Source organism: Oreochromis aureus, linkage group 5 (assembly GCF_013358895.1).
Source record: "Oreochromis aureus strain Israel breed Guangdong linkage group 5, ZZ_aureus, whole genome shotgun sequence".
NCBI lineage: Eukaryota > Metazoa > Chordata > Actinopteri > Cichliformes > Cichlidae > Oreochromis > Oreochromis aureus.
In genome coordinates, this window is record NC_052946.1 from 26,050,427 (window position 1) to 26,069,234 (window position 18,808).

Sequence of the window (18,808 nt, forward strand, 5' to 3'; positions counted from 1 at the left end):
TCCATCTCTAATCAGCCCCCTGTGTCATGCCGGTGTGGTGAATAACTCCAGCAGACAGCCAATCAGCTTAGAGGATCTCTGTGAGTATAGCCTACATCACCAGCCATTAATGTGACAACGCTGGAGGCTCACTACGGCTCAGCAACGTTGATTGGTTAAGCTGCTATTTCGAACGCTGATTAAACTGCTATTTCTGACTGAGTGACGGTGTGTTTGTGTGTGTGGGAATCCTCATGTCCTTCATGAAGTTAGAGATGAGAGAGCCAATTAAGGACTTCCAGGAATATCTAAGAGTAGATGGACACACCTCGGCACCTTGTTGTTGGATTTTAACGGTTGTGCAAGTCCAGTGAAAAGATAGCTGTACCAAACTCAGCACATATTTGGGCAGTTAGTTTTGAAAATATATCTAAATGAACTTTATTTAGCCATTTACCTTGACATAAAACTGCACATGCAGAATCAAAACCAATTTTAAAAAGAAAAAAAAAGAAAACAACAACAACAACAACAACTTTGCTGTTTACATTTTTAGTTCTGTTTTTATGCATAGATTAGAAGGTTTTGTCTTTTTAAGCCAATCCTTCTAGTTATTTAAATAAATATCCAATATAAGGCTGAGCACATCATGAATGAACTTTTTTTATTTGAAATTTAGATCAACAATTAATTTAACTCAAGCTTTAACAAAGAGCTAAGAATTTCTAGCACTAATCAATAATAGTAAATGAGCTAAACCACCAACATTTGTGATCAGAACTTGACACGTTGATACTTCTTCTTAATTGGCTTTTAAGTCTAGCTGTGTTGGTTTTGCATAATAGGTGTAAGTTTGTTTAAAAAGATGAGCTCTGGTCTACACAGGTGTGTTACTGGTTACCACTGGGCAACCAAAAAGTGCAATTCCTATAATGACCATTTGAGGCTGGCTTCAAAAGAGAGTTATTCTCTGCAGACTGGCATGTTAAAATAACTGCAGTAAACATGTTTATAGAGTGGTACAAAAAACAGTTTAGGCTTCTGTGGATAGTTTCACCCTTCATAACAACTATACAGGAGTTTTAATTATTTATTTTTCTATTCTTTGAAAATATGGATACTGGAGTTAGGAGAGTAGCTGCTTTGACTGAGCTGGAAGGTGTCTGATATGCTTCACTTCCATCAATCTGAATGGGACATCTGTTGGACTAGACCCCTTCTGTGCCGTTGGTGGCTTCTGAATCATTTTTCATATAATTATCTGAAATAATATGGCCTGCCTTGTGGTAAAAAACCTCCAAAAGATTTTGATGCTTCTGTTTTGGTTATTGAAATATAAGGATTTAATTAATTTGTTATGTAGCACTAATTTGCAGGTTTGTCCCAAATAATTTATAGATGCAGTTTATTAAACAAGCCTTTTAGCATCAACTTAGGATCTGCATCTTGCATCTGCATCTTCCAGGTCATAACCAAACGATCTAAGATTATAACATGGAAAGAAGAGGATTGTTTAAAGAAATTTCTTTAAACAATCTTTTCTTGAACATAGATCAGTTCTTGAAACTGCTGCATTTACTGCTGTCGTCCTCTATTTTAGTCAATTTAATGCTGTGAAGTGGTTCAGCAAAGAGCCATGGGTGCTTGCTGTGGTTTGGACACACAGCACTTCCAGCAGGGTTAAAAGGAAGAATTATTTTTCTTGGACCCGTCTTCAGACTGGACACAGAAAAGTTTGGCACGGTGCCGTAAAAACACCCAGAAAGAATAACAGGAGACACAGCTAAACTGTCTGAGACACAAATTACATAACGAAGGCACTTCTCGATCTAATCTACTCAGAGACATTTATAACATGTTATCTCCTGAAACTGCATTCGCTGATTCAAAAAGCACCAAAAAGAAGAGATACAAGCAGTAACCAGCTAATCCTTATTGGGAAGATTAATCAATTATCCATCTAAATAAATGTAATCAATTCCACAACTAGCTTTAGTCCTATTCAGGTTTTCCAAGGTCTCTCTCACCTTATAAAACCCTTTATTTCAGCAGAGTTGACTGAAAAAGCTTAGAAAGCAAAGATATCCATTGCACCTGCATTAAACTGCCTGAGGTAATCAGATTATAATCATACTGGTGGAAACTTTCCCAAGACGCAGCAAAGGTCAGGGAGTCATTAATCTATCATCGCCACCACACATTGGAAATTCAACCATATATTCACAACCATGTTCTAGGAAGCCAGCCAATCAGAGCTTTACAGGTGCAATTAATAGTGGTCACATGACAAAAAGGTTATTTTAGTTAGACGCATGTCTGATGTCATTCAAACTTACACAAAACAACGACTTAAAGGAGATCAAGCTACCTGGAGTATTTGGAGCCAGGCACTGCACCTACTCTACCAAACACTGTTTATAAAAAGGATATTGTGACATCACCCATTGGTTTCTAGACTTGGGATGTTCCTGCCCAGTAATGTAATTTATGCGGCATTTAACTTCTCTCTGCCTTGTTTGTTGACATCACAGATAGAGATGAAGAGACCATGCTGCCTGTAAGCGCTGCAGTCCCGGTTTGTGGTGGGTGGCTTAACATCTTGCAACCAACAGTTTACTTGCATATTTATTGTGATTTCTGTTGCTGACAAACATTTTATCATTCAGTCAAATATTCTGGACACCACATTTTGAAGACCTAAAACATTGTTTTTAAACAGGCTGTAAACAAATTTTTTGATGCTCTAAATTACATGGGGCTCTATGACTCATTTTTGGAAACAACCTCAAGTGGCCTTTAGAGAAATTGCAGATGTTGCTACTTGTTCTTTACCAAGTGCATGATGAGAAATGCCTGGCCTCTAACATAAATGAGGACCTGATTGGTTTAGATAGTTCAGTTAGATCGCAGCATAATGAGAGTTAAGAGAAGCTGTATAGTACCAATTTAATTTTAGAGAGTCTAAACGGTACTGGTAGATGTTTGAATTACTTTGAAGCTTTATGATTTGAGAAGGACAGCAACAAACTGATGACCACCTAACGTAAAAGAAATGTGAGGTCTGTCTTTTAATTCCAAATGTTAGATATATAGTAAGAACACTGAAAAAAGTGGCCACTTTCAACGGTAAGTCTTAGCATGACACTGCAGGTAATAGACTGTAATAGATTTCCTTTATACATATATTTCTGTTCCATATGGGGCTGCCTTATATTAGTTCTGGCAAATCTAATTTGAAATAGTTGAGTAATGGGGATGTCTTACCATGAACACAGCCTGTATGCCATTTCAGTAAACTAAAGTATGGCGCTACTGGAGGCTGAATACAAGCTGAAACGACCAAGCCGATAACTTCATTTAAATCAGCAGATCAGCAGAACCAGAAGTAAATTTCTTCGACTTCCTTGCGAACCATACATCTTGATTACAGACGCTGCCTGCACTTGTCTGCGTTCCAGGCAAGGCGCCATTCATCTGGAACGAGGCTAATGGCGACAGACAAACAGCCAAGAACACTTTGACAAATGTAAATGTAGATGTAGAGGCTGCTGCTAAATTGGCTCTTTAACTCAACATATTTGTACAGCTGACATGACAAACACTAAGTACACCTACCGATCACTGCTGCAGCTTCTCTGACACTCAAGGAGGAAACCAACAAATCAAAATGTCAGAACAGAAAAATATAAAAAAAAAAAAAAAAAAAAAAAAAAAAAAAATCACACCTCCAATGAAAAAAAACAAAAAACAAAAGAAACAGCCGTGAGGCCCCCTAGCTATACTCCAAATCCAAAAAGTAAAAGTCACTGTGGAAAATACAGAATTAACCATGCATGAACAAATCTGTTTCCTTTGCCAGTGCTGATGGCTTACCAGTAAGTATGCAAATCTGCGGCTTTAGTCGAACCTAAATCGAAAGAGGTCTTTTTTTTAAAAAGCTATTTGACTACTATCTGCTTTTTTTATTAGTAAAATAAACTACTTTTACTGACTCATTTGCACAAGTGGGAATCAAAGTTTCAAGCAAAGCCTTATACCCTGTCTGTTTCAAAGAAGGCCAAAACATGCCAACTGACATTTTTGCCCACTTTCCCATTGGTAATAAAAATAATATATCATTAAAGAAAAATCATTCCATAATTTTAATAAATACAATGCGAGAAAAACTATTAGCCACAATTCATAACCAGGGGTGCACATAGGTGGTCCGCAGGTGCGCATTCACTGTCAAAATAAAAGACGCGCACCAGATAAGAAGTTGCAACGTGCGTTTGCGTACATAAGATTTTCTGGAGGAGGACAGACATTTGTTTAGAACTCTTAAAGATGTCGAAGAAGCAATCTCCTTTAAGCAATTACTTTGGTGTTCCTCCACCTCCAAAGAAATGTCAGAAGGAGTCCGAACCACAAAAGAAGCGCGTATTCTCGGAAAAGTGGTTGCAGGAGGTGAGCTGGCTTCAAACAAATGATGAACGCACAGAGATGTGGTGCAGAATATGCTGTGAAAATCCCCCTCTAGCGGTCAAAAACAGTGCCTTTTATATGTAAGCAAATGCGCGTTGCAACTTCTTGTCTGGTGCACGTCTATGGGCTCAAAATGTGGTCATAAATATTTTGTACTTGTAAATCAGGATTTGTATGTGTAAAAAAGATTTGTGCGTGCGTAAAAAAGATTTGTATGTGTAAAAAAAAATTGCGTGTGTAAAAAAGATTTGTATGTGTAAAAAGAATTTGTGCGTGCGTAAAAAAGATTTGTATGTGTAAAAAAGATTTGTGTGTGGACTTGGCCAAAAAAAACCCCTGCAAGTTAGAAGTACGAATTTTGACCCTATTTTTCTTCCTGTCATCTGATTTGTGATTGACATGACATTGACCAATGTAACAATCCAATCAGAGAACAGATGGGTTTGGCTGTCGGAGGGGCACTTTTTTGAACTGTAGGTCCTTGAAGGGTAATACAGTTTGAAGCTGGAGGATCTCTATATAAATATCCGATAGCAGCTAGGTCCGCTAACTTTCAGCAGCTGTTGAAAGGATAAAGTTGTGGTATGTCAGTGGTTAGAAATACCATTATTACTTTAGGATTAGTTTAACACAAAGTCAGGGCTGACCCGGGACCATTGCTGTGAGTCACAGTGCGCAGCATAAAGGTCCTTTCACATCGGACGCAGGATGTGCTGCTAATGCTAACCGCTAACTAAAAGCAAAGGATCCAGAATTTGTTGCGCTGGCTGCTGAGCTCTGTGGGTTTTTGCAGCAGCTCTACCTGTACTAGATGCACCTGCTCCTTGTCATTTCTATCTCTGACTTTATGTCCTCTACAACAGTTTCTGGTTTTTTGCTAGTTCTTCAAATGTTCAATAAAAACATGTATGCTAATTCATAACGAAGAAAGCTTTGTAATGAAGACTGTCATTTCCAAAACACTGCCCCCCCCCCCGCGCGGTCCGCAGCGCTGTTGAAAAGGCTGTGGAAGTCCCTGTATAAAGCAGGTAGACCTGTGACACAAAAATCACCAAACTCGGACGACCACAGACTGTTTTCCTTCGTGGTGATGAAGGAAAACGCTGGGTTGGCATGTAAAGGGCATTTATTCCTTCAAGGACCTGCAGTTCAAAAAAAGTGCCCCTCCGACAGCCAAACCCATCTGTTCTCTGATTGGATTGTTACATTTGTGATTGACATGACATTGACCAATCAGATGACAGGAAGAAAAATAGGGTCAAAATTCGTACTTGTAACTTGCAGAGGGGGTTTTGGCTAAGTCCACACACAAATCTTTTTTTACACATACAAATCTTTTTTACGCACGCACAAATTCTTTTTACACATACAAATCTTTTTTACACACACACAAATCTTTTTTACACATACAAATCTTTTTTACGCACGCACAAATTCTTTTTACACATACAAATCCTGATTTACAAGTACAAAATATTTATGACCACATTTTGAGCCCATACACGTCTTTTATTTTGACAGCGAATGCACACCTGCAGACCACTTATGTGCATCCCTGTTCATAACCCACTACAAAGCAATCACCTCACAACAAAAAACAGATTAATGGCTCCAACCAGGAAATGCAAATATGATCCAATAAAGAGTGTGAGAACCAAGAGGACAAAACAAACAAATGTTTCCTCTTCTTACTGTTTAGTTGTAAGGACACATGTGCTGCATCTCTGAACTTTCTACATTTTATCCAGCGGACGTGGACATGAGAATGCACACTTCTGACACAATACAGGAATGACCTTCTATCTAAAGACTGTGCCAATGTGCACTGTTTTTACAACTAGATGGATGCTCCCTGCTACACACTATCCACACAGGTCACGCAGCTATTTCCACACAGTATGTACGGTAGCATGTACTAGGCATGTTGTTGGCAACTCAATTATTGGTCCAATTATTAAACGGCAGAAATTAAAAATGAGACCACTCAAGCAACAGTCAAAATTGAAAACTAGGTCACCAATATAACTCACTGGTTTGAGCAGGCGACCCATATGCTGTAAGACTATTATAGGGCCTAAGTTTGAATCCATGCTGTGTGTCTTCACCAAGGTTCATCTCTCCCATCCTTCCTGTCTTCTCTCCATGGTCCTATCACAATAAAGGTTTACTCCCTCCCCAAAATTGAAAACTAAAATAAATGCTTAAGAGACATTTAACAAAATCTTAAAAAAAATAATAATCATCATATTATCTGACAATAAAATCATACGTTAAATGGCAGTGAATTGCCTATAGCTGCCTCCTGGCTCCTTTCTTTGGTCCAGTTTGTGGCAGCGCACGCCTCTCTTTGCCCTTGTTTACACAAGTAAGCTTCCCATGATGCAGGCAGAACAGTAGCTGCCTCTTTGAGGTAGCTTTATGCAACAAAATCACCAATTAGTCTTTGAATTAAAACACAGTAAGAGGGCCCCTGTATTAAGTTTAAAAGTCTACAAAATATTTATTTTTTTTTTTTAAGTGAAAAAGTTTATTAACTAAACAAGTAAAACACACAGACAGTGCTTAAATGACTTATTATTTTAACTCTTTTGATATTACACAGTCCCAAGCAAAAGTTTAAGACCACTGGAAAACGGCAAAAAAATAAAAAATAAATATATATATATATATATATATTGCATGGTTGGATCTTAACAAGGTTCCAAGTAGAGCTTCAACATGCAAAAAGAAGAAATGGGAGTGAGACAAAACATTTTTTTGACTATGCAATTTATTGAAAACAACGCTTAAACTGAATCAGGCAGTCTCACACAGGGAGATGACAGGGAGATCTCCCCCCGTATGTCATCATTAGTTGTGTGTTCCAGAAAGACGTTTGATAACATCGCACTGGATAATATAAAACCATAAAAACATTTTAAAATGTTCTGTTGTCTTTTTTACCACCACAAACAATTAATTATACCTTTTACAACGGTCAGGATCCCATCTCCCGCCCTTTACCTCTCTAGTGCAGTTCCATGAGGAGAAACATTCTAGAAAAATCCCCAAAAGACACCATCAACATCCTCAGCATATGTCAGCAGCTTGTGTTTCACTGCTGAATGGTTGTATCAGTGCAGTGTAGCATGACTAGGTTAAACGATGCTAAATAAGGGCTGGAGGCTGGTACTGCTGACACACAAACAGGAAAAGGCTTCCAGTAGTGTTCAGGTTTCTAAAAGAGAGACGCCGGTTTAAGCGTAACAGATAATTAGTCAATCCATATACATAACTGTGTTCTCAATAGCAATCCCAGGAAAAGGGAGAAGGCAAGGACAAATAACGGTTCATGACATAATAATGATGCCACGAGGAGGCTTGGAAAGAACAGAGGAAGCAGATCGAGCTGTTTTGCAGTATCATGCAGTCCCGTGGGAAGAAAAACAACATCCCCCCCCCAAAAAAACCCCAAAACACATCTGTCAGTGTCAAAAATCATAAACTACAACAGGGAAGAAACAAATACACACAGACACACACACACAGCTGCTGCCAGGGTCCCCTAACACAACCAAACAGCTGCTGAGAAACACACACACACGCACACACGCACACACGAACAATGGGCTGGGTATGATGTCAGAGAAAAGTCAGCTTGCATCGGTCAAAACAACCACCAAGACCACACACGTCTACCATATGGACTCCTTTTTCACCACAAACTCAAGATGGTAGTGTCAACATGGCAACCAAAACTCAACATGTCAGTCTGTCAGCTGAAACGCCTGTCATGTCAAGTTCATGGTTAAACTTCATGGTAAAAATGTGTTTCTCATATTCTGATGTTTGTGAACTAGTTCTGTGTAAAACATAGAGCAGAGGACTGAAATTTATGAATTAGGATTAGCAGGATTAGCGAAGTCACTTCAGGATTAACTTTTCACAACAATAACTTATTTTGCATGTCCAAAATGCCCTGGAACAGGTTGTGTTTGAGATAAAAGATCAAATTGTGCAAAATCATCACCAAGTGATTCTCTGGAAAATAGCGTCACCATTCCTGGAAAATTCTGTGAGCCTCCAGGTGCAGACAGTTAACAAGTATAAGTGTTGAACAGTGTTTAAAGTCTTTTAAGGGTATCCCAAAAAGTTGATTCTGTTCATCTGGACAATCTTTTAAGGGTAACTAGATATATCTTAAGTATGAATACCTAAATGTTTGGGGGGGGGGGTTTGGTTTTGGAGGGACTGCATCTAAATTATCTTTGGAAGAGCCAAAGATAGTATCAAGTTCAAAAGTTAAAGTGTGTCTAAAATCCAGGGTATAATTTACATGATTTGTACTAAAGGTTTAACTCTTTAGATAAACTCATAGGTTTAACCCTTTGAGTTAAACCTTTAATTTCATCCTAATATAAAGCATTTGACTCATCAGTGATTGGTCACTAATGAACATTCCAGGCGCCATTTGCCTACCCACCCCACCTGAAATGTCAAATGACTTCTTCTTTATGGTTATAGGTGGTCGCTTCTCACTTGTTTTTGCATAAAGTTGCTAAATGTCATTGACCTTCTATGATCAATTCTAGTCACTTCCTGTGTGAATGCAGAGTTAGAAAAAATTAATTGGCCTGGGTATGTCAAACAATTTTGATAGCATTAAAAATCTATTAAAAATGTTTATTTTTGTTATTGAGATATTTAAACTATGTATCTTTATAAAAAGTTCACAAAAGAATAGTAAAATGTATTCAACTTTTCAGAAGTTATTTTCATTAAGAATACAGACCCTATAGTTTGAGTTCAATGCAACAAACAAATAGTACATCTTGTATTACAAAGATTTGAATCTTTCTGCATCCATTTGCCTCCTCCCTCTTCTTATTTTCACCTTTATTTACTTTTTCCCCTGATAATCTCCTCTTAGATGGTTACAGAGTTGCAAGAATTCATTTATTCTTTCAGATTCTTTTGGCAGTGTTGCTTTGACTCTTCTCTCTGGCATCTTCTATTTGGCATCAAGTGACTGGAAGCCACCTTGTCAGCTTGTATTTTGGTCCAGAAATATTCAAGGTGCCATTTAGAAATGTCATCTCCCCCATCACCTTTTGCAGCTCGATATCATTTTAGTCCCTCCTCCATTCATTACTTTGCACTTCACCATGGTGGTCCTGGTGAGGTTAGAACTATTGTATTCTGGTCTCATCAGACTAAAGATGTGCCCCAAGTACTCATCAGGCATCTTTTCATGTTTGTTACCAAAGTTTATTCACGCTGAAAAAGAAGGAATGGTTTATTTTCTTGGATGCTGTTCTTGTTCACGGGTAATTTCATATCCATATGCATGCAATTAGGCTCATCAGAAATCACAGGTGTAGTCCATTTTGTTCCAATTATCCTTAGTTATCTAATTAGTGTGTCAGTAATCACTTTTGTTCAACTAAGTTTCTACTCTGCAGCTTTTATATTCAGTATTTTAATCCAGCACTCAAATTTCTTAATAAATTTAGGCCCGCACACTTTAACTGGATGCAGACAAAAAAAAAAAGTTGATACTGAAGGCCGACAACTGAGGTCAGAGAATGAATGCTTGTTTACTGCCTATTAAGAGACACCTGGGACTCCATTCAACATGAGACAATTTTCGTTTTCAAAGAGAATAATTTGCATTATCATTTTTAGTTTTATTCCACAAATAAGTAGTCATATGGAGTCACAGAGAACTGAGGGTTCAGAAAGTCAGTGAACTAAAAAGGCATTCAGCTACAGCAAATTATGTTTCTAAGACTCAAAGGGCTGTAAAAAGAAGTTTCATTTTGATGTGTTGTGAATTTTATGGCAGAAGGCTGGGCTGTATGTTACAGCTGTACCACAAGATCAAAGATCTGTCACTCTCTTATTATGAAACTTTCTGCACAGATATTGAGCTGTCATCCTGAAGTCAATGAAGCATTTTTCTTGACTCTTTGTTGACTGGTCTTTTGTAATGATATTAATTTGGACTGTACGTTATATGAAAGGTCTGCATCTGGCAATGATGTTTGATTAAATTTAAACATCTCAAGAAAACTTAATGAGCCTGGATAGTGACTGGTGGTACACCAAATCTGTTTGGTGCCAAAATTAATTATTACGCCAACAGTTGATATTGATATTCATCATGATATAAACCAAATCAGTATTTCTCTTAAAGCTTTAAAGGTCTTAAAGGTTCCTTCACACTCCTAAGTGAGATGTGAACATATAATGGTTAATTTTGGTTTGTTTATTATTTATTTTCTGTCAGAAACTGAACATGACAAATGTACAACAGAAAATTATATGACTGTATTTCAATGAAGTAACATAAGCATCTATTATAAACTAAAACCTTAATTCCGACCATTTCAGATTTGCATCAGATGCCCAACTTGACCACACTTGGTGTAACAGTGAAGTAATAAAGAGATGTTCAACTTTCTACACACAGCTGGGGAAGTGCTGTCTAATAGAAATGTTTAAGGCCATGGAGTTACTAACTAGGGTTGTGCCATAGCATAGCATCAGCAATAACACCTGTATAATTGTTTTTGTGATCTAAATGTATAATATTGCGATATCATTGCTAAGGCAACAGGTTGCTTTTACATTCCCTGGTGCACAATGATAACAAAAGATGAAACAAGGGCATGTCAGAGAGCGAGAGCAGTGCATGGATTTAGAAAAGGAGCTACTTTGACAACCTCCAACAAATCACAGTACTTAACAAAATAAAAACGGTTAAAGCAAAATGAGAAAACCACAAACTTGTTTCACTAACTTGAGGCAAAAAACACACCAACCAGGCTATGAAGGAGGAGAAATAGCAAGTAATATGCAACTTAAAAGTAAACAAAAAACTCTACTGAGCATCACTATTTGCACTCCACATGACAGAAAAATCAAATAGTGAACAGAAAATGGCTGATCTTGTTACATGGCAGAAGAACATGGCTTTAAGGAGCTGGTTGAAAAGCTTAAACCCAAGATGCAACATCCCAGACAGAAAATATTATTCAGTTTTATTATCTAATAATGAGCCGGAGTTCCTGACAAGTTAAAAGGTTAAATTACTTTAGTTAAGGTAAACTAAAATATTAAGCAGTTATTTTATTCTTTTAATTAAAATTCCCATTGAAAACCCTTCCTGGGCTACTTTTGTGCATACATTTCACTTATCCTCCTGTGTCACTAACATTGCACTATAATGCTGCTGCTGGTATTTTTAGTACATTCCAATTGAAGCTGGAAGTGAATTTTGAATTAGGACACTTCAACAAGTTGGATTTGCAACTCAGACAATCGGAGCAGCCCCATTTACCCTGACTTAACAACCCAAAATGACAATAGTTTGGTTCTAAAAAACTGTAAAACTTTTAATCTGTACTGCCACTGTTCTGTATTTATGACTCACTATATAAGCCATACAGACCATCGATCAGTCTTTCAGTGTGTATGGCTGCAGAGACCCATACATTAAGTGCTGCTGGTGCGTCAACCTAACATGCTGTAGTTTTAACTCTCTTCAAGTCACATGAATGGTTCAACTTAGCGGTACTCTCATCATCATTAGCCTTTCTGTGCTGTCTATCAAGCCATTGATGGAATGAGTTCTATCAAATTAATATTGAACATTTTTTATTGAAGAAAGTAGTTTTTGACAATTATCATTTTAACACTCACTGCTACGTTAAATCAAACTGAAACATAACATAAGCGTCCTGTTGAGGACTAACTCCCTGTGTCAAAGTGTAGATTATTTATTTTCAGTTGTGTTTTTTTGCATTTGTCATATTTTATGCATTATTTCTTAAATTTAAATACCTTAAGATTTTATGTATTTCTGGTCCTTTAAATGTATATGAAAAAAAAATTAATAATAATAATATCATAATATAACATCGTACTGTCCAGCATCAGAATCGGTCTCAGAGTCAGTTTCTGTTTTTGATTGTTCAGAAAAGATAAACTGCTACTGGTCAACACTGAAAAATGTAAATATTGAGACAAACACTTGGAATGTGTACACTGACTGTCCACCCATTTCAGGCTACTGGAAAAATATTAACAAAAAGTTATCTTTAATCTGACAAGAGATTTACAGTATAGCAAGAAAAAAATATATATATGACAAAAACTGTAAATGGGAAAACTCACAGAAAAGGAGGAGAAAACGTCAAATAAATAAAACATTGAAAAATAAGAACACTGCTTATAAAACACTGACATTTGTGTATCTGCACTTCTTCAGCCACCATCATTTCTTTATATTTTGCTACAAGGATGGGGAACATGTGCAATGATTTGTGCTAAGACATACACGAAAATACAGCATATAAGGCTAAAACAAAGTTTGTACATTTCTAACGAGCTTGAAAGTCAATATTTGGTATGTCCACCTTTATTCTTCATCACAGCCTGAACTTAGGCAAGATTCCTTGTCATTTTTGTAAGTAGTCTTCAGGAATAGTTCTCCAGGCATCTTGAAGGAAATTCAAAGGTCTTCTTTGGATGGTGGCTGCCTTTTGTTCTGTTCTCTGTAACACTACCTCAATAACATTGAGGTCTGGGCTCAGTGGAGACCAGTCCATGATTGGTAGCGTTCCTTTGTGTGTTTTTCTATCCAGGTATGCTTTTACTGCACTAGTGTGTGTTTGAGATCATTGTTAGGCTAAAAAAAATTTTTTTTAAAATGAAGCTGTTCCCAAACAAATGCTTTCCAGTTGGTGCTGCATGGTAATTAAAAATTTCATGGTACTTTCCTGCATTTACAGTTATACCGGTTTTGACAAGATCTCCAAAAACCACTGGCTGAAACACAGCCTCCTCCCTTAAGAATAGTTTCTTGAGCATGCTTTAAGATACTTTAGACAGCCACCCTTCCACTAAAACCATTTCTGACATGGCTTCAGTGAACAGTAGCTGAATCAACTGAAGCGCCAGATGGAACTCTCAGGTCTTGTGTCAGGTCTTTGTAGGATTTTTTTCTCCACGCCAAGATATAGTTATTTTTTCAGATTCAGATAGGGAAACTTTAATAATTCCAAAAAGGGCATTTTTTCTAGCTTACCCACACACTCAAACTCACACAACGTAGTCTTATAGTTTTGGGCCAATAGCTCTTTGAGAATCACCTTGTTGGTGCAAAAATACAATTTTATGTCTATCAAACTATGTTATCTTTAGATCTTTTCACAGATTCAACTAAATGAATGGGAGCAAATTATGTGTTATGCAACAGACTGCCAGTAACCAAGTGTCTAAAGATATACTTGGTTACTGGTTCTTTACCAAGCTGACAGTTTTGCGTAGACACAACACTGATTCATCCTTTGAGTTAGAAGCCTTTTTATTCTTGAATGATTCATAGGTCAATCTTAAGTTGCTGAAGAAACAAAAAAAATATTCTGAAAATGATCAGGTACAAGGATTGGACTGAAAACGAGTGGGAAAAAGATCCAGAAAGTGAGCAGAACTATTGTTCAAGATCACTTCAAAAAAAATTACAACAAAGTCTGGCTCCTTGGAAGCCAAAATATGAAGAAATGAGGACACATTCAAAACTTTTGCACAGCACTGTTACATACCAGAAATGTAATGATCAGAAAATTATATTAAGACCTGGAAATCTCGTCAGTCATCGCTGAGCTTAGCTGACTGATGCCTGAGAAGAGGCTGTTAGCTGCTGGTTATGTAGAACTACATAGGAGCCACAGAAACCACCGCATCCTCTGCACAAACGCCACAGAGCAGAAGTAAAGCGGATGAGTCGGTTTATTTACTAACACTGTCGCCATTTGTGGAGCAGCAGCATCACACCCAGAAAAGCTACGACTAAACCCGGGTAAACCCTCATACAATGCCAGGTAGCAATACCACCACCAACCCATCACAGTATGCCACACTGGGCAGCCCATCTGACTCCATCAGCCTCCCTTAAAACCATATTTACCCCAGTCAAACTTTCAGGAACCCACCTCTTGTTGGAAATCTTGTGAGCGACACAGCCCCGTTTCCAGCGATCAGAACGGGTGCTGATGTTACCTGCTATTGGCGTGCCTGTCTCCTACATATCCCGTTTGTAGAATCGGTACCATGTTAGTTAGCGTTAGCTGTCAGATTGGACAGCTTCTTGACCTTAGCCTGACAACATGCTAGCTAGCTAAGTCAGCCAGACTCGTTTTCAAACGGCTTAGAGTTAAAATAAATCTTCGCGCTGTTTAATTTTCATGTCAGTGGTAAACCTCCTCTCTTCTTCAACTAATGCTCCGAGTGTCGGACTCTGACGGTAAACACTGGTCTGACTCTGCCGTTTGAGCAGCGGTGCATGCTAACGCTAGCGGCTAACATTACGCAGTCTCTCCGGTTAGAGAGGCACCGAGTTGTCACGATAGCTACTCACCTTCAGGAGCATCGAGTGGACGAGGAGCAGACTCCGCTCAGGTGTCGCTGGAGGTGCTTCAGAGACTGAAGCGGTTGATTAATGTCGCTCTACTGTAGCCAAACTCTTTAACGGCGAAGAAAAACATCCAGGAGGAGGCTAACGTCAGCCTGTTTGGATTTTACGGTTCATCTGCGTGACAATGGCTTAGTGACATCTTCAGGTCACAACGGGAATTGCAGTTTCTTACGACCCTACTCGCAAGCTGCAGCCTTTTTTTTTTTCGTTTACCAGGATTGTTAACCAAAACTAAACTTAAAGCTTTAACTGGGGAAGAAACATGAGGAATAATCCTTTTATAACTGCTGCAAGCCAAACGTCACCAGTAGTCTTAGGTGTTTACATGAATTTTCAAATGGAGTGGCATACAGGAGGTGGGTTAGGGGGGCATATATGAATAGTTATTCAGAAATAAATCCAGTGCAGATAACTGATGTGGAACTTGTTTAAGTAGCATTCGCATTCTTACCTTACTTACTTAATATGCAAATCATATGCATTATATTATTTAATCATAAGTACATTTATATTTTAATATTTGGGGTTTTACTGGGGTGATCTTGAAAATCATGACAAATTATCTTTGTTTCCTGTGTTTTGTACTTTACATTTATGTGTTATGTAAATGTTATTTGAATATATTTGGTATACACAAGGTTAAAGACAACTTGTAAAAAACACATATTAATCAAGAAATCCAATTCAAGAAATAACTTAAACTTAAAAAAAAAAAAAGAAATATGAATAGTGAGTTCTTACAAAAACTTTGAAATGTCTTTAGTTTTGATCTCAATTGGTTTCAGTTTCCAAAACAAAAAATAATGAGTCGACATTGTTTATTAAATTGGGATGTTTACATGACTGCTTTACAGTTATGTAAACTGTTGTCTGAACCTCTCAAACGCCTCTGGCAACAACAACAACAACAATAGCAACAACAATAACATTACAATAATACAATATGACTTAAATTCATTCATGAATAATTTAGGTCATAAATACTGATATCATTTCAACATAAACACTTATAGAACTAACTGACTGCAGATGCCACACTAACAGTGTTGATAAAATTGCAATTAAAGTAGATAAAAGAAGCTAAGATTAAAAAAAATGATATGGGGTGGTTATGATGAGATGAGTATTCTTTGATGTGACGAATACTTTGTTTATCCCATATTTGGGAAATTATTTTTGTTACAGTAGTTATGTTCAGTAGTTATGTTATGTAGTTATGTTATGATACTGTAAGCGAGGTGGGGACATAAAAAAGCTGTCCCAATATAAAGAACAAACCACGATATACATAAATATGAGTGACTTAAAAGGATGACTACATAAATTCGTCTCACTGTAAACAACGCATTAATAATTGGAGGCTACCTTCAGAACCCCTTTGAAAAGTAAAAAAAAAAATCAAGTCGATCACTGTGACCCTCATTCACACAACATTTATACTGCCTCCTGATAGGTGGTGGTGGACCATTTAAAATTCCCTACTAGCTAATAGTAGTAATTAACTAGAAAGCGAAAATTTCAGAAGAAATTTTATGTGTGCCTATGCCGCTGCTAATCACTGTAGTTGCCATTCATACGGCTACAGACAGCAAAACTCAGAAGAGCAGCCATTCTCCACCATGAACTATGGTAAAAACAAACACCGCTCACGCTTCACAGATGACAGCTTACAGTTTTGTGTAAAGATGAAGTTACTTCAGTACAGCGCCGATTTGCAGGCGCTGTGCACACAGGTTCATGAGCAGAAGTCCCATTGTACCACGGCAGACCCGACAATGTTTGCATGAACACGCTTTGAAGCATTACATTATAGACCACTTTTCACACATGCATTCACTTTTTGTTTTTTGTTATTTCTACACAGTGTTCTGAATTATGAACAATGGTCTACAGCCAATCTTGTGTATTATTATACAAACTTTGGTTGTGAGATTCAGATAACTATTTAATAAAAGCTAAATATTTTATATGAGAGTAAGAAAGAAAAGTATATCTTTATGTCCACCTTTCTCTGTTAATGCCCTACCTGGCCCCTGGCAAAAGCTTTGCTAGATCCGCCCCTGCACAGTTACCAGCTGTCAGCTACACAAAGGAGCTTGGTGTTTACAGGAGTGCAGAATTATTAGGCAAATCAGTATTTTGTCCACATCATCCTCTTCATGCATGTTGTCTTACTCCAAGCTGTATAGGCTCGAAAGCCTACTACCAATTAAGCATATTAGGTGATGTGCATCTCTGTAATGAGAAGGGTGTGGTCTAATGACATCAACACCCTATATCAGGTGTGCATAATTATTAGGCAACCTCCTTTCCTTTGGCAAAATGGGTCAAAAGAAGGACTTGACAGGCTCAGAAAAGTCAAAAATAGTGAGATATCTTGCAGAGGGATGCAGCAGTCTTAAAATTGCAAAGCTTCTGAAGCGTGACCATTGAACAATCAAGCGTTTCATTCAAAATAGTCAACAGGGTCGCAAGAAGCGTGTGGGAAAACCAAGGCGCAAAATAACTGCCCATGAACTGAGAAAAGTCAAGCGTGCAGCTGCCAAGATGCCACTTGCCACCAGTTTGGCCATATTTCAGAGCTGCAACATCACTGGAGTGCCCAAAAGCACAAGGTGTGCAATACTCAGAGACATGGCCAAGGTAAGAAAGGCTGAAAGGCGACCACCACTGAACAAGACACACAAGCTGAAACGTCAAGACTGGGCCAAGAAATATCTCAAGACTGATTTTTCTAAGGTTTTATGGACTGATGAAATGAGAGTGAGTCTTGATGGGCCAGATGGATGGGCCCGTGGCTGGATTGGTAAAGGGCAGAGAGCTCCAGTCCGACTCAGACGCCAGCAAGGTGGAGGTGGAGTACTGGTTTGGGCTGGTATCATCAAAGATGAGCTTGTGGGGCCTTTTCGGGTTGAGGATGGAGTCAAGCTCAACTCCCAGTCCTACTGCCAGTTTCTGGAAGACACCTTCTTCAAGCAGTGGTACAGGAAGAAGTCTGCATCCTTCAAGAAAAACATGATTTTCATGCAGGACAATGCTCCATCACACGCAGCGTCCAAGTACTCCACAGCGTGGCTGGCAAGAAAGGGTATAAAAGAAGGAAAAACTAATGACATGGCCTCCTTGTTCACCTGATCTGAACCCCATTGAGAACCTGTGGTCCATCATCAAATGTGAGATTTACAAGGAGGGAAAACAGTACACCTCTCTGAACAGTGTCTGGGAGGCTGTGGTTGCTGCTGCATGCAATGTTGATGGTGAACAGATCAAAACACTGACAGAATCCATGGATGGCAGGCTTTTGAGCGTCCTTGCAAAGAAAGGTGGTTATATTGGTCGCCGATTTGTTTTTGTTTTGTTTTTGAATGTCAGAAATGTATATTTGTGAATGTGGAGATGTTATATTGGTTTCACTGGTAAAAATAAATAATTGAAATGGGTATATATTTGTTTTTGTTAAGTTGCCTAATAATTATGCACAGGAAGTGTCACCTGCACACACAGATATCCCCTAAAATAGCTAAAACTATAAACTACTTCCAAAAACATTCAGCTTTGATATTAATGAGTTTTTGGGTTCATTGAGAACATGGTTGTTGTTCAATAATAAAATTATTCCTCAAAAATACAACTTGCCTAATAATTCTGCACTCCCTGTATGAGAGTAAGAAAGAAAAGTATATCTTTGTGTCCACCTTTCTCTGTTAATGCCCTACCTGGCCCCTGGCAAAAGCTTTGCTAGATCCGCCCCTGCACAGTTACCAGCTGTCAGCTACACAAAAAATGAGCTTGGTGTTTGTCTCTCAGAAACAGTTCATAACTTCCTTCAACTCATTCATGTCACCTAAGGGTAAACCTGTTTCTCCATCACCTGTTCAGCTCTGATGATTCAGTAAGGATATCTGG

General features: G+C 38.1%; 1 protein-coding gene across 1 annotated transcript in view; it reads right to left on the reverse strand.

Annotated features, from left to right (window-relative positions):
• ip6k1 (inositol hexakisphosphate kinase 1) overlaps positions 1 to 15,063 on the reverse strand; it is a 36,310-nt gene extending 21,247 nt beyond the window's left edge. The window contains exon 1 of the mRNA XM_031757566.2: positions 14,846 to 15,063. The gene's annotated coding sequence lies outside the window, so the exon portion shown is untranslated. The remainder of the gene's footprint in view (positions 1 to 14,845) is intronic.
• Positions 15,064 to 18,808: the final 3,745 nt, after the last annotated feature.